This window comes from Grammomys surdaster, unplaced genomic scaffold (genome assembly GCF_004785775.1).
Source record: "Grammomys surdaster isolate TR1022 unplaced genomic scaffold, NIH_TR_1.0 126906, whole genome shotgun sequence".
NCBI classification, from domain to species: Eukaryota; Metazoa; Chordata; class Mammalia; order Rodentia; family Muridae; genus Grammomys; species Grammomys surdaster.
The window spans coordinates 5,704,715-5,721,231 of NW_021621692.1; positions in this window are offsets into that span (position 1 = coordinate 5,704,715).

Below are 16,517 nucleotides of genomic sequence, written 5' to 3' on the forward strand. Positions count from 1 at the left end.
TATATATATATATATATATATATATATGTAACACACATGACCACACAGTTATAAGCAAGTACTTCACACATACATACACCACACATAAACATGCAAAACACACGTGCATGCACACACGAACACAAATACAGAAAAAGGGAAAAGGGGCAATGCACACCCTGTGTTCTCTGATGACAGACATCTAGTCACTTCACCTCCGCAGTTTTATTCATTTGCCCTTCAGAACACCTTTCCTAATGACTGGGTTAAAAAACAAAACCTTCTATACCCCTGGGGTGCATGTGTAGTGTCTGCATCCTCCAAAAACATTTCAAACAACAGACCTGAAATACAACCACACAGAGACACATCAGAACCCACATAGGCATGGCTATGCATCTGTACTTAAAAAAAAAGGGATCGGGGATGAGCGCTTTCTGCACAATCATGAGGACCAGAGTTCAAATCCCCAGCTCCCAAGAAAAAGAAACCAATATGGCTGAACATGGATGTATCTTGAAGTTCAACAGTGTGGAGGGTTGCAGGCCACCAGCTTAGCTCCAGGTTTTGTGAAAGACTTTGTCTCAAGAGGATGAAGTGGAGACTGATAAAGCAGGGTATCCCCTCTGTCCTCTGTGTGCACACTTCCAGGTATACACATATACACACATGTATACACAGTGCATATACACAGATTTACAGACATATATATACATGCAGACACAGTATTGCATACATGTTTACTGGAGCATATGCTGTGGGTATGCACAAATGAGTAGTTGTGTGCCATACAGCACTGTTTCCCCGTACAATGGACTGAACACAACTGTAATCTGGTTATTAGGTAATGTGTTGGTCATCTGTTTGTAGTGACAAGGGTGCACATATGAGCTTATTGCTTTGCCAGGAGTATAAAAGCATAGCACATACAGCTATGGACCTGACACCTAATAATGAGAAGAAACAGCCATGTTAGAAATTGTATGTTCACCACAACAGTCTTCTTCTTGCTTTACAATGTGCTCCTTATTAAGGAGACACTATCAACACCGGTGATAGCCTTTTGGATCCTGGGTCTACTGTATCTTGTGGCATCAAGCAGCCCAGATAACAAGCCCTCATAACAAGCAGCCCAGATCTGATTGTGGTGTTCCATGTTGTTTGCTCAATGACAAGAATCACCCAAAAGTCCCTCTGCCATGGAACAAGGTCAAATGCTTTTGTGAATAAGCAAAGCAAGTTAGGACTAAAGGGGGAACTTAAATGCTGCTCTCTTTCAACTATCCAGGGGAAACTAGATGTCGTGGCACACACCTGTGAATCCAGTACTTGAGAGGTTAAGAGGCTGAAGGATCATGGGAAGTTTAAGGCTAGCTTGGTCTACATAATAAGTTCCAGGTCATTCAGGTCTCTATAGCAAGTTCCTGGCCAGTCTCAAAAGACCAAAAATAAATAAATGAAAATAAAGGAGCTTTGGGGACTTGGTGTGTTTGATCAGTGACCAAATCAGTGAGACATGGGGACACAGACACACCCTGCACACAACCTCTGTGAGCGGTTCTGCCATCCTCTACCTCTGGGAACACATTGAGAGGCTACTTCTCGGTTCCTGGAGGCACCCACAATTTCTGAAGTTACAGGGGGTGGTCCTTATCTGGCTCAGTGTTCGAAGAGACTTCTTGTGGCCTGAGACAAGCTGATTGTGGGACACAGCTGTGTAGGTATCCACATTCAGCAGAAGACAGGGGAGCTGGCCTCTTGTCCGGAGAGCCTCAGCCACCCCCTCCCGACACACCTCCTGGGATCTGGCACTCCACAGCCTTTCTAATGAGCTGTCTCAGGGAGGGGGTGGCCACTTTCCACAATATTTTGGCCACTGCTTGTCCGCCTTTAGAATTCCGTCTTCAGTTTTCCATGTACAGAGTGCCGTCTGCCGTGACCTTTCCCTCGCTGCCATCTCTGACGATTTCTCATGCGTGAAACATATGTTTGTTCATTATTTTGTTGTCCACAGCCTTCCCTCAAAACCGTCCTGCCCGGGGCTCCCTCCCCAGACCCTTTACCCCCATGTCACACATATAATGAATGACCATCCCTTCAGACAACAAGGTTGAAAACTTGTGGTCTCCAAGGCAACAGGGTATCCTGTGGTGGGGGCCCTTATCCAGCCAGTAAAGAGCTAGAAGTAAAGAGGTGGGGGAGGTCCACGCAGAGATGATATCATTCCTATAGCCTGGAAGCAGCCAATCCTCTGACAAAGATATGATGTCATCTCCCCCAGGCCCACCCCCTTGTGCCTAGGTAGCCCCACTGGGAATTCTAGACAAGTATTGAACTGAAATTGTATTGCTGAGAGAGAAAAAGGGGTGGGGGATGGCAGTGGGGAGAGGGGAAAAAATCTATGGACTTTCTGGATGGCCCAGGCAGACACGACAGTCTTCACTAACAGCAGCCCCATAAAAATGTCATCAGCTCGGGCTCTCCTGCCTTACAACACAATGATTTCTTTGGGGAGAAGAAAAAAATAACGAAGATTTATTTTGCAACCACACCCCCGCCTCTCTTGGAAGAGAAATACGAACCCACAACAAGTTGTGAATGAAGAGTTTTCAGGACACACACACACACACCAAACCCAGTCAGAGGATGTTCTGGATAGAACAGGCAGACATGGACACTTCACTCACACCCAACTAAGCTGCTCTGGGCCATCTCTCAGTTGCCACAAAGATGGAGAATAGCTGGAGGTCCCCAGGGTGGGAGCCTGGTCTAAGGCAAAGCTGCCTGGTCTAGTAGAGTGAGCCACTTGGGGCTGGGGGGGTGGGGAGGGCAGTCTGTCCCCAAGACAATGACAGCATCTAGGGCTTGGTGCCAGGCTCCCAGGAGAAGCAAACAAGCCTGGCTTTTGGGAGAGTGTAAGCTCATTAGAGAGCCTACTGAAGTGTTGCCACCAGGCAAGGACAGGGGAGGGTGTGTGGCCTTCTTCTGCCAGCTTTCTCTGCTGACACTCAGAAGCAGGGCTGGCTAGAAACTGGCACACTAAAGCCTTTCCCCCAAATGCTACAAATGTTCCCAGGAGTCTAGGACACTGGCTAATATGCCCAGTGGCTGTGACCAGGCCAGAGCTGTCCCTGTCTTGAAATCATGCAAAAGAATCTAGTTCCTCCAACAGGGTCTTTCTGGATCTCTGTGTCTCTAAGGAAACAAAGAAGCAAAGATTTCTAAATTCCCTGTGCCTACTCACGTTTCATAGAAGTGGATACCGATTCCCAGAGAAGGGTCCAGCCCAAGAAGTAACAGTCAGTAAATCTAAGGCTAGACCCAGGACTGTCTCCACCCTCCTCTTCATTACCCAGGAGGAGCCAAGGACACAGTATTAGCAACTAGCACCTGTGTGTGGTGGGACTTCTTTGTCTCCGCCGACCGACCATCTTTGTGCTAAGCGACCACAATGTTGAGACGCGTTGATAATCATCTCACCCACATTCCTATAAATGACCTACACAGGAGAATCCCTGTAGATCTGGCTGCACACACGCGTGTTTGGCACCTGCTTCGTCTCAGCCTTGACACACACCGAGAACAGAATCCACCAAGCATCATCAGATGAGGCAAGGGTGTTGGCTGAACCCCTTACCCCATTCATCTCTTTGAACCTATTTCTGCCAGCTAGGCCCCAATTCCCAGTTTCTAGAACCTTCCTAAATAGCACCACAACTGGGAGCCATCCATTTAAAACATGGCCCCTGTTGGGGACATTTCAGAATCAAACGATAACAGCAGACAAACCAGGAGACCTGGAGATATATGCACATCACATAGGTGCTATAGAAAAGTTCCGGGAAGAAGAGCTCGCCTATAGTCTAACAAATACTTAATAGGCTCCTACTTCTATGCCAGGTGGCAATACAAATCCGGCTGTGCATATAGTCTGCCCTTGTGGCACTTATATGAAGAGAGTGAGATTGAGGCTGAAAAAATATATTTCTATGAGCCCAAGAAGGCAGGGACTTGATTGTATTGATAGCATAAAGTCCGGTGCCTAGCATTTAGTAGACAGGCTACGTCAGATGAGTAAACAAAAGTCGCATCTAGAAGCAGGTTTGTAACTCTAGAGGGCACTAGCAAAAAGCAGGTGTGGATGGAGGGGCTGTCGAAGTGAAGACTGCCCAGCTGTGATGACGGGCTGGAAAAGAGGAGGACAGTGGGCTGGGGAATGTAGGTGTCAGAAAAATAAATACAAACATCTGAGTGCAGCCCCCAGAATCCATGTTCTTACAAAGTTGGGAGAAGTTACAAGCATTTACTTATAGTTCCAGGACTGAGGAGTCAGAGATGGGCAGGTCCCTAGAGCTACCAGGTTGGCAAATTCCAGGTCAAGTCCAATACTCTATCCTAAAACACACACACACCTGGGGGTGGGGGGAGAGGGAGAGAGAGAGACAGACAGACAGAGAGACAGAGAGATACACAGAGAAAGACAAAGACACAGAGACACAGAGATACAGAGAGAGACAGAAGGAGACAGAGAAACAGACTGAAACAGAGACAGAGACAGAGAAACAGACAGAGATGGACAGGGAGAGACAGAGACATAGAAGCAGAGACAAAGAGAGGCATTGAGACAGGGAGAGGCAGAGACAGAGAATGCCATAGTGGTGGCACCTGAGAAACAATGCTTGGGAATGTCTGACCTCTAACCTTCACGGGCATGCACGTGCAAATACACACATACTCTCCTTCTCCCCAAAAGAGGTTGGAAAAGAATTATAAAAAGGACTTTAAAAAATCATAACATCTCTGTGACACAAAATAATGTAAGCCACTTCTTGGTTTTTGGAGTGTCCAGGCTGGCCTCAAACCTTTAATCCTCCTGTCTCAGCCTCCTGAAAACTGATTACAAGCATGAGCCATTATACCCAGCTTGCTTCTTGGTATTAAACAGGTCCTGTTGAGAGCTAGCTAGTGACTCTCCTGCATGATCTGGCCATCCTTCGAGCCTGGCACTACTGGAATCGTGCTGGTTAACAGGGAAAATGAAAAGGAGAAAAGCCACACCAACTTTCTTTTTTAGTCTTTGCTCAGATGAGGCCACATTAATTCTGCCTGGGCTGATTAATCCTCAACTCCTAGGCTAAAGTAATCCAGGTTCATTGAGAGACTGTGTCTCAGAAGGTAAGATGGGACAGAGTTGAAGACTGTAACTGCTGGCATCTGCACACGCACACCGCACTCACGCACACACGCACACGGAGACATACACACACTCATACATGTGCATGAACCACATATGCCAAACACACATACATACACTGAATGATAATCATAAGCATCACTTGTCAGTGGGAGAAGCAGAGGTCATGTTAAACACAGAGAAGAACATTTCAGCTACACAGACAATAAATAACCCCAACAATTATGACACAAAGAAACAGGTTTGTGCTTTTGCTTTTTTTTTTTTCCCTGAGATGAAGTCTTACTATGCAGCCCAGGTGGACCTCGGTCTTGGGATCCTCCTTCCTCAGAAAACTGAGATGAAGTTGGGATCCTGGTCCTAGACGAAGGAGGGAAGCCAGAAGGGACAGGATTTGACCACTTTACCAACCGGACGGCAATCCATTCAGTATAAAGCAGAATCCAGGCAGAATGTGTTAAAGTGGCAGGTGAGGCCGGACACCCCATGCATTCTCTGTGATGCTGTTTTTAAACTATGTTTCATTTGGAAAATTTGCGAGCATCTAAAAAGACATGACAGAGCAATGGCCCAGAGCTGCTCCTTATTAAGTCCATAGCATTTACCTGTGTGGATGAGCAGCAAGGTCTGCACCCCTTAGGGACAAGTTACAGGCCACGTGATCCTTTACCCTTTGTATTAGTTACTTTTAAATGCAGTGCCCAGACACCCTATAAAAAGCCATTTAAGATATGTGTTTATTCTGACTAACGACTCAAGGGGCCGATTTCACCATGGTGGAGTTGGCAAGGCAGCAGGCAGAGGAGGCACGGTGACAGAAGCAGCCTTTCGGGGCTACTTTTGGCTTTTGTGTCTTGAGGCAGGCTCTCACTATCTCTCAGATCTAGGATTGTCCCTGCTCTAATCTCTTGAGTGATAAAATGGAGGTATACCACTACTCCTGACTCCTCTGTCCCCTTCAATAGAATATTATGAGGAGTAGAGATGTCTGACCCAGCAGGTCCTTGTGAATAGATAATGCGTGTCATTGCTGATGTGTGACATAGATGACCTAGTATCCTCTGGACAAAAAGGTGCCATTTGTCCCACAGAGATGATGGCGATTCCCAAGACTTTCCCCATGTCCTTACTAATATTAACTGCTTTTGTAGGGTTTATAATACTCTTTGTAAACTATAAGTAGCTCAAAAGAACACAGAGCAGGACGCTCTGAATCTCTTGCTCACTACCAGTGTCTCGACTCCAGATTTATACCCAGTGGGAATCCTTATCACCTGATTCAACATCCATACAATTTTGAATGATTTTCCAACTCTACAATTCCTCCTGTACCCACATTTCAGCTCTCAGAATTTAATTAACAATAGCCTACTATACCGACGGTCTGCTTTGGGCAGTGACAAAAGTCCTGACAGGAAGCCACTGGGAGAAGGAAGGGTCTATTTGGGCTTACAGTTCAAGAGACAAAAAGCCATCATAGAGAGAAAGCCATGGTAGCAAGAGGCAGGGGGCTGCTTGTCATGCTAGATCTGCAGTCCCAAAGCACAGAGTGCACAGGAAAAGTGGGACCACTCAATAAAACCACCTCCATCCACCTCCAGTGACCTGCTTCTCCTAGTGAGACTCCACCTTCTTCCCAAATAGCACCACCAGCTGGGAACCAAGTGTTCAAATACATGAGCCTATGGGGGAACAGTTTATATTCAAGTCACAATACCATCCCTTTATCTTTATGTGTCTGTCCTGTCATTTAACTGTCTGTCTGTCATCTATCTATCAATTTATATACCTATCTGCCTGTCTGTCTGCCTGCCTGTCTGTCTGTCTATCCATTCACCTATGATCCGACTGCCTATTCATTTGCCTAATCACCACGTACTTCTGAATTCCTTTTATTAATGCCACCCTAAGTTACACTGGTGTTCAAACGTGCAGCGGATGTGGTCGGCGGCAGTACCTTCAAATTGTCTCTTGCAGCCCAAGTTGGGTCCATGTATCAAAATTCATCTTCTAAAATTCCACATCACTCTTGTAAATTAAATACAAATGACCTTGTGAGTACCCTGGAAGTCCCCACGGGAATATAAGGTGGCCCACACATCCGGAAGGACCAGCGTTTGAATGATGCAGAGGGAGCTTCCGGCAGCGGTTCTTCCCACCATGTAGGAAGTGATTCTGCTTCGCACAGGAGCTGATGAGCAGAACAAACACAGGAACCTACGGAACATAAGGCCTTCAGAGACACATAGGGACCTCTAGAAAGACATTCACGGATGGCATGAGTGTGCTTGGCCTCTCAGACAATACTCTTGGAATTGAGAGTCAAGAATCACAGGGCAGAGACTCGCAGCTCTAAATACCACATTCTTGACATTTTTGTGGATTTTGGTGCAGTTTTTAGCAGCCTCGACACAAGGAACCGTATTGCCATCCTCATTTTTGGCAACAGACACTCCAGCTCTTTGCTGTGTTCCCTCATGGCCCCATGCAGATCTGCTCAGGGAGAAGACTAGAGGTAGTTACGCCAAGGCTCCAAAAGGCAGCAGACTTACCTAAGGAGGTGTGCCCCTGTGCACAGATTCTGGGACGGGAGATAATCTTGCCTCCTCTTGGAAAACGAGGAGCACACACTTTCAGGCCCTTCTTTAGCTTCAGATGAGTTAGTTATTTGATATATTGATCAGTTATTTGATATATTGATCAGTGTGCCCATAGAGGGTCCCACCCTCCCTGGGCTTACACTGATGAAGACTCATGAAGGATGCTAAACCCCAACACAAATAACACGCCTTGCTTCGTGTCCTGCTCCTGTATTGTCAGAGGCCAAGCTTAGAGCAGCCATCCAAGGTAAAACTACAGTTCTGTGCAGCGGCCCCAACCCAATACTCCTGCTATATCCTCAGGTTAGGATGGATTTGTGTGGGCACAGAGAGGTGACCAAAGGGGAACGTTGTGATAAGGTGCCAGGCAGTCAGCAAGGGAGGAAGAGGAGAGGCCTCAGAAGAGACCAATTCTGCTGAGCCTCTTTATTCAGGCCTTCTGTACTGCGAGAGGTAAATGGCCGTTATTTAAGCTACAGCCTGCAGATTTTGCTAGAGCAACTAGTAAAGAAATTGCTATCGCTCTCCCCTTCTGCACAGCTGTCGTCCCCAATCCCTATCCTGCTCCCTCTCTTCTGTGGTATTGTACTTAGGGTTCCCCAGGGCTTTCAAGGATTCCCATAGCAGAGCCTAGCTGGAGCCTCTCCTAGAGGAGAAGGCAGTCCTAGGGGACATCTGATCCAGACCGCCAACCTCTTTGATGCCCTCTTTGTGTTTAGTTCTTGCTTCTTGTTCAGCAGCCTGCCGCCAGCTCTGCTGGTCATATATCCACCACTAAAACCCAGCCCACAGCCCTTGGCATCCTGAACTGGAGGACCCAGAGCGGCACTGGGGGAAAGAAAATCACTCTCTGTGGGTCTGTGGCTTCTGACAAGATGGGTGCTTGCTGCCCACCCACTGGCTGGCCCCACAGAAAGGCTGCCAGGACCTGGCTGGGCTCAGTGAGTCCTCAGAAGCTCACACTGGCTGCTGGGGAAAGGAAGGCCTCAATGTGTTCCCACCAAGCTCCCCACTTTAATCAGATATTATGGGTGGCCTGCTAGATCAGGTACCCCCTTATCCCTATGATCTCACATGGTGGCCCTCATATCACCAGGTGCCAGGCACAGTCTTCATGACCTACCTACAAGTTGGGAAGCTCTGGAGGGTAGGGTGTGTATAGGAGGAGGACCAGTTGCCCCGGGGGCTAGGAGGAGACCCTTGCTATCAGTTCAATGTAGCTCCAGTCCTGCATGCGGCAGGAAGCCTGCGCTGGGTGGTTCCATTTGCAGCTAGTTCCCATGCAGCCCTGGCCTTCTCCCTGCGGGCAAATCAGGGCATGTCCGGAAATGATTGTGATCAGTCACACTACCCAAGAGCCCAGCCAGGGAGAAAACACTCTGTTCTTCTATTTTATGAATGAGTAAACCTGTATGCTTTCTATAAATGTCTGTGTAAATCACTGGTGGGCATTCCCCTCTTGGCACAGGAAACACCCAGCCTAGTCCTCTCTCCGGCAGCTTCTTCCTAGAGAGGAAGCTTGGGGGCCTGTTCTCTCCACCTCTGGGCTTTAGGGAGTTGTCTTCTGCACTGCTTTCTGGCTGTGGAGAGAAAGCCCTTACTCAAAGACTCGGTCCCAAAGAGGAGGCAGCTCACCTTCCCAGGGGCTTTCTGGATGAAGCACCAGGCCGAGGCCCAGTTCGACCTACTGTGGCTTCAGAATCTTTTGTATGCAATCTCCATGGAGCTCATGGTCACACTGCCGATCCCAGTCTGCACAGTACGCTGCCCAGAAAAAGCCACCAAAGGCAGGCAGCTTTCTATATAAGAGTTCCATATTCACTTAACTCACAAGTAATCATTAATATTACCCCCTGGCCCATGTAGCCAACTGTTAAACTGGCACTAATGTAGTGGATCGTGGGTGCCATGACCAGTGTTAAAACCCAGTTGGAGCTGTTGGCTTCAATGAACTGGGTTCATTTATACACCGTGCTTTGCATTTAACCAGAAGGCTAGACGCTTGATAGCCACTCGAAGAGGTTTCCCTCAGCCTGCCTTTAGACTATCATACTACCTACCTCCCAGCCAAAACTCCAAAACTTGATCTGACCAGGCTAGACCAGTCTTAACAAGCTAGTTCCTAGCTTTGCTTGTGTGTGTGTGCGCGTGTGTGTAAAAGAATTCACAAGAAAGGCTAAAAAGTACAGGAAATCAGTTGTTCAAGCCAATGTACATCACATGTGGCTTTGGAATCAGCCCACCTGGATGATCCTGCCACGGAATAGGAACCTAAGTATTCTCTGTGGGCTACAGGGAAGGAGGTAACTCTGGCTCTGCCAAAGGGAGGAGGCAAGCCTGGAGGTGTGGTATACTGCCTTGATCTCCTATGAGACTAGAAGAACCTACTGTCTTCCCAGCTTCCCCTGCATACTGGATTCTGGCTCAACCAGAATCTGTTCTAATCTAGAAGCGCTTTAATGTGGTCCACATCCAGCTCTGAGGACACATTCTCCCGGTCCAACATCAGAGACGAGAGAGTCTTTTCTGCTTTTTCTACCCACAGCCTGCATCCAGGCTGAGTGTGACTGCCTGGGTGCACTAAGAAGTAGGCAAGGGGCAGCCATGCCATTTGGGCGGCTAATGTCAGGGGCCAAAGCAAGAGCCCAGGAAGCCATAGTACCCCAACTTGCCTATATGAAAAGCATGTTAGATATTTTCTCTCCAAGTATCTTGGAAGCTGGGGCTTCCCCAGACAGTACTTGCGACTTGGAGTAGGTTAGTCTCCAGGCTCAGTTATCGCCCTTCTCCCAGTAACTGCTAGAAAGATGGGTGGAGGGAGACAGATAGGAACTATCTATCCAGAAGCAAGTCAGGACTCAGGACTGTCCAGGGCAAACACCAGAACTACATGATCCTCCTGCAGTTCCACTTTGCCCCCTGAGACAGAGGAATGGCTAGCATATGCCGTCCCTTGGAACAAAGTCTTCTTACTGCTTGATAGACTCTTAAATTTGCTACTTAGTTTGGAACTCCAGATTAGCACTTCTTAGCTAGGTGTCCTTAAGGAAGGTACCAAATAGCTCCAAGCCACTGATGAAACAGCAACACAGCAGACCTGATAACAAACACACCACCCAAAGGAGGGGTTGGAGTGAGGACTGGCTACATACATGTTGTTTGGCTCCTTGGGGACAGCCTGGCCTCTTCATCTCTGAATGGAAAATTTCTTCATCTCAGGTCCCGACTTATTGTGCCTCCTGCCCTGACATTGCTTCCAATCACAAGGGATCTGGGAGTGGGGGGAGGGGGAGGGCACGCAAGTCTCCATTTCCATCTGAACTGCTAGGAAAGCAGGCCTGAGGGGTGTCAGGGTTAGCACTCTTCTCCCCCTTCCTCCTCTCCTGTCTTGCCTGTCTCTGTCAGCCACCAGGCTGCCTTGGTCAGGCCAGAACTCGTCCGGCCGGCTTGCCTTGGTACCTCGGCTTATCCAAACATCTTCATCTCTTTTCATAAATCCAAACCCTCCTTATCAGCCCCTCCATCGGGAGGAAGGGCAGGAGGGGCTTGACTGAAGTGTGGGGAGAAAAGCTTTAATTAGCCTTCTTGCTCCTCGGGGTCACCGGCAGTTCAATTACCCTGCCTTCACATGGCCCCAATCACGTAGTGAGAATGGCAGCCCTGCAGCCGGGCTCTCAGAAACACTGTTCACAGCTGCTGCCTGCCAGACTGGGACCTACCTCCGGCTAGTGCTAGGGCTGGACTCCAGCAAGTTAGAAACAGAAATCAGCCCGTGCGATCGGTGCCTTCTCTTAGCACGCAGGTTCTCTGACAGAGGCCTTCCAGCAACCCCCAAGGCAACGGAATTTCTCTGGTCCACTTTCTGATGGTACAAATTACAGGAACAAAACCCCAACCTTGGTCTCAGGAAGCAAGTTGATTTTGCAGTGGGCAATGGGACAATGGGAGCATCTATCTTATGCAAAACATTTTTTTTTTTTTTTGGCCAGCCTCGAAGCTGTCTCCATAGAAATGAGGTGAAAGGCTAAGTAAGACATGGAATACAGGCTCTGGGAGATGCTCAGTTCTGGCACCTTTGAGCTGTGCAGTCTGGGACAAGTTTTTCCCATCCTAAAGAGTAAAAACAGTGGGGGTGGTAACTCTCTGCCTCCCATGGCTGGGAGCCCCAAGCCAGATCACATGCAAACATGCCCCATCCGTGCCAAACGCTAAACAAATGACATGTATTCTTAGCTATCCAACCCACTAGACATGTGGGAACATCTTGCCACAAATACCGGGCTCGGAGACTGATTCTGTTCGCGCTTGGATTCTTCTTTGATTCTGTTAGTTTCCTGCGGCCCTGGATTGAATCTTCAGCACTTCCCCAACACGGGCTTCAGCAGCTGGAGCTAACTTTTCACAAGGATGAGATGCCCAGACTCTGCCCCCATGCATCTTAGCTGCCTTCTCTTCCTTCCTCAACCTGTCCCCAGGCTGTGCGGGGAGCCAGGCACTGCAGCCTTGGCTTTAACAACCTCAAGTTCCAGGTGATTGATCAGCCCAATGGGTCCTACCTCCAAGCAAGCCCTCTGCTCAGGAAATCCACAGCTAGGAAGAATCTCGAATTCGGAATTCAATTAGAACACTTTGTTTTCCTTTCAGTACTAGGGATGGCGTCTGGCGCCTCATGCACAGTAAAGCAGGTGTTTTAGCACTGAGCTGGGTCCCCAACACTTTTTACTTTGTCTGTTGAGATAAAGGTCTCACTGAGTTACCCAGGCTGCCCTGGATATCACTCCGTAACCTCAAAAGGCCTTGAACCTACTTCTGAGTCTCCTGTCTCATCTACCGAGATTACAGATTTGACTAAAGAAGAACACTCCAAGAAGGGAAAAGTTTGTCTTAATAATCACATTGGGGGGGGGGGGAGGCTGGTATAAACTGGGACTGTGTTGGATGAATAGGGAAGGACGATGGCAGATTATCTAGATCTTGAGAGAGACAAACAGAAGAAACTACTCAAAGCTTGTTAGAATGGGATGCTCAAGAGAGCACATGAAGGAATGGACGGTCTAATCCATGTTGTCCGCCTTAGTCATCGTTAGTTTTCCATTCTCAGACTCAGTTCATTAAGGGACCCCCCACCCCTCCAGTGTCCAACTCAGTGCCTGGTGCATTGACAAGCAGTCTCCAGGGAGGAGACAGGTCTCAGGGACACAATCCTAGCTTCCCCACAGGTCCCAGCTTTCCTGATCATGATCGTAAGTGGCATGTGTGCAGTCTCCAGGCCTCCGGAACAGGTTCTCATGCATTTTCTCTTTTGATCCGAGGGAGATAGCGCAGACAGGAGCACGCACCCGAGAGGCCACCCTGCTGCACCACACACTGGCTGAGCAAGAACAAAGACCATAAACGAAGAAGGAGGATGTTTGCTCTCTGCTTCCCGCCTTCCTGAAAACAGGAAACTCAGGAGGCCAGCTCTGGCCAGTCTTCCACCTCTTCCTACCCCTACCCCAGTTACACAGCCTAAGAGGTTTGATTTTTATGACTCATTTTTTTTTTTTAAAGAAGTGGGTCATATCTCTTACAAGCTTACTGTTTTACTTGTCCTTCTTATTCTACTCCCTGTCGTAGGGAACAGAGATGGTTCTTCCGGAGCTGACAATCATGAGGGGCTACTTCTGTGTCCTTTTACTGACTCACAACCTCTGCTGGTCTTGCCTTCCTCAACCACCTGTAAGGAGGCTTCCCTGGTGGAGAATGTCAGTGGTAGACTGAGTTGAGACAGTCGGCAAGTGCTGGAGGACAGTGAGCTGAGAAGGGAGAAGAAGTTGTCTATGAAGATGTTCATCTATGCAGGCAAGGTTTCCAAAATGGCAAATGACTTGCCATGGGGATAATATTCACAGCCATCAGGAAGCAGGAGAGACAGTCTCTCTCACTGGTAGGGGAGAACCGATCACTAGCCACTTCGGAAAGACAGAAACTAAAAAGAGCTGAGCTGAAGACCACAAAGAGCCGGCGTCTCTGCAAACAGCAGGCAGGATCTGGGCCAGCAGTGCCTTGTGAGATTCTGATCTGAAGCTTCCTCTGTGGGTCTTTAAACACCCTCTTCTTGGTATTGCAATAGGGGCAAAGACAAAGCCTGACTGAAGGGGAGGATTCAGGGAAATATGGCCTTCTAGATGTGACGGTGTGACTTCTCCAAGACAGACAGCAGATGTGGTTTTCTACGCGAGACCCACACAAAATCAAGCCCAGCCAGAATCCCAGCATGGATGGGGGAGGGGCCTCCGAGGACCCACTTCCGTAGGACAAGCTATTAGCAGCTGTGGAAGGAGGCAGGCATGTTCTCTTTGGGGGATATATATGGCCCGGTAGGCTGCTCGTTCCCCAATGGATGATCCCACACCCAAGCACATATGGGTAATGCTAACTAGACTCAGAGTGTTAAAAATTATAACAGTTTTTTGAAAGAGGTCCTGAAGTTGAAGGAAATGGGTACAGGGTATCAGAGAGAGTCGGAGGAAGGTAGTAGTGGGTAGATATGATCAACATATGCCAAATAACTGTAGGAAAACTCCAAAGATTAGAAATGTTATTTTTTTAAAAGAAGACTAGATATGTTTATGAATCAGGGTTCTGTAGAGAAACAGAACAATAGAAATTGTGTGTGTGATGTAAACACACACACACACATATAATATAAATATAATATATAAATATATTATATATATATATTTGCATGCCCACATGTATGTGTAGACACACACAGTTATCTCTTGGTATCCATGGGACACTGGTTCCCTAATATAACCAGGATCCCTAATATAACCAAGTCCACAGATGCTCAAGTCTGTTAAGCATAAAGACAGTAAGTACATGTAGCCTCCACACACCCTCTCTGTGTTAAATCATCTCTAAGTTACTTCCAATGCTTAATGTAGCATCCTAGGATCACTTCGGTGCTACGGAGGCAGAGCAGTACACAGTGTGCGGTACGCTCGGATTTTATTGTTTGGAATTTTCCAGAATAAAAAAAAAATACATATTCCATCCAGCATTGATTGAATTCACAGATGCGTTGCCCACAGATACGGAGGGATGACTGTACATACGAGGAGATTTATTCTAAGGAAATGGCTCGTGCAATTGCAGGGCCTAGCATGTCTGAGATCCGTAAGGCAAGCCGGCTGACTGGCAGGAACTGGAGCCACAGTCTGGAGGCAGAATTTCTTCGTCTCTGAGAAACCTCAGGTTTTGCTTCCAAGACCTTCAGCTGGTTGGACTGGCCCACCCACATTATCTAGGGCAGTTCTCTTTATAGCTACAGAATACCTTCACGGCAGTACCTAGAATCACACTGGCCATGCAGACACTGAAAACTCAACAGCCCAATAGCCCTGACAAGAGGCTCCAAGGCTGTTTTTAGGTCTGTCATCCTCTCAGCCAGAAGAGTAATCATGTCTCCCCTTTCCTTGTTGGCTCGATGTATTCATTTCTGAGCTATTCCCCCTATCACTGCTAGGGTATATAGATAACCAGGAAGGGAAATCTAGCTAGAATGAATTTACTTAGAAAAAAAATTGGTTGGAGTGAAAGCTCAGTGGATAAAGAGCTTACTTTGCAAGCATGAGGACCTGGGCTTGCATCCTCATAACCTGTAAAGTTGGACGTGTTGGTGAACATCTGCAATCCCTTTGCCCCTGTGGAGAGATGGGAGGTGGAGTCATGAGAATTCCTGGACGTTCATAGGCTGCTAGCCTGGGGTACACCATGCTGACCACCAAGAGACACTGCCTCAAGCAAAGTGAAGGGCAAGGACAACACCCAAAGTTGTCTTCAGACCTCCACATGCACACCATGGTACACACACACATCTAGCCCCATCTGCAGAATGTGCATGTATACATGCATACACATGTCACACACACACATGCGTGCATATGTATATGCGAAGTATATATTAAATAAACTCCCTCTCTCTCTCTCTCTCTCTCTCTCTCTCTCTCTCTCTCTCTCACACACACACACACACACACACACACACACACACACACAGGGTCTTACTACATAGTCCTTCCCTGACCTGGAACTATGTAGACCAGACTGGCCTTAAACTCACAGAAATCTGCCTGCCTGTCTCCTGAGTACTTGGATTAAAAATGTGTCCCACTATACTAAGCTTTAAATCAAATCTTAATTATAATCTTATTAGCATCAATTAAGAAGTTGCAAACTATCTCTACTCATCCAGTCCCTGTAGCATAGTTAAATGGCGTATCATAAGGCCGTTCTATGAAATATCATGCTACAGCTAAGAAAGAATAAAGTATCCATATATACAAATAGGAAAGCGGCAGAACTACATAGCCTGTGACTTAGCTCACAAAGCTATAACAAAATGCTACAGGCTAAGTGACTTATAACAGAGATTTATCAGTGTTCTGTACACTGGAAGTTGAATATCAAGGTGTTGATGTAGTTTCCCTGCGGTGATAGTCTGTAGACTCCAGGATGCAGATTGTTGACTTCTTACAGTGTCCTGACATGACAAGACGGACAAAAGAGCTGTTCTTTTAGGCCTGTGTAAGACACCAAATCCATATCCTCAGAATTTAGTCACCACCTTAAGACCACAGCTTTAATTACTACCAATTTGGGGTTATGATTTCAATTTAGGAATATTGAAAGAAAACTACTATTCAGACCAACTCATACTGTGAACCGAATGTGTATTTCGTAAGTCTACATTTGTGTGT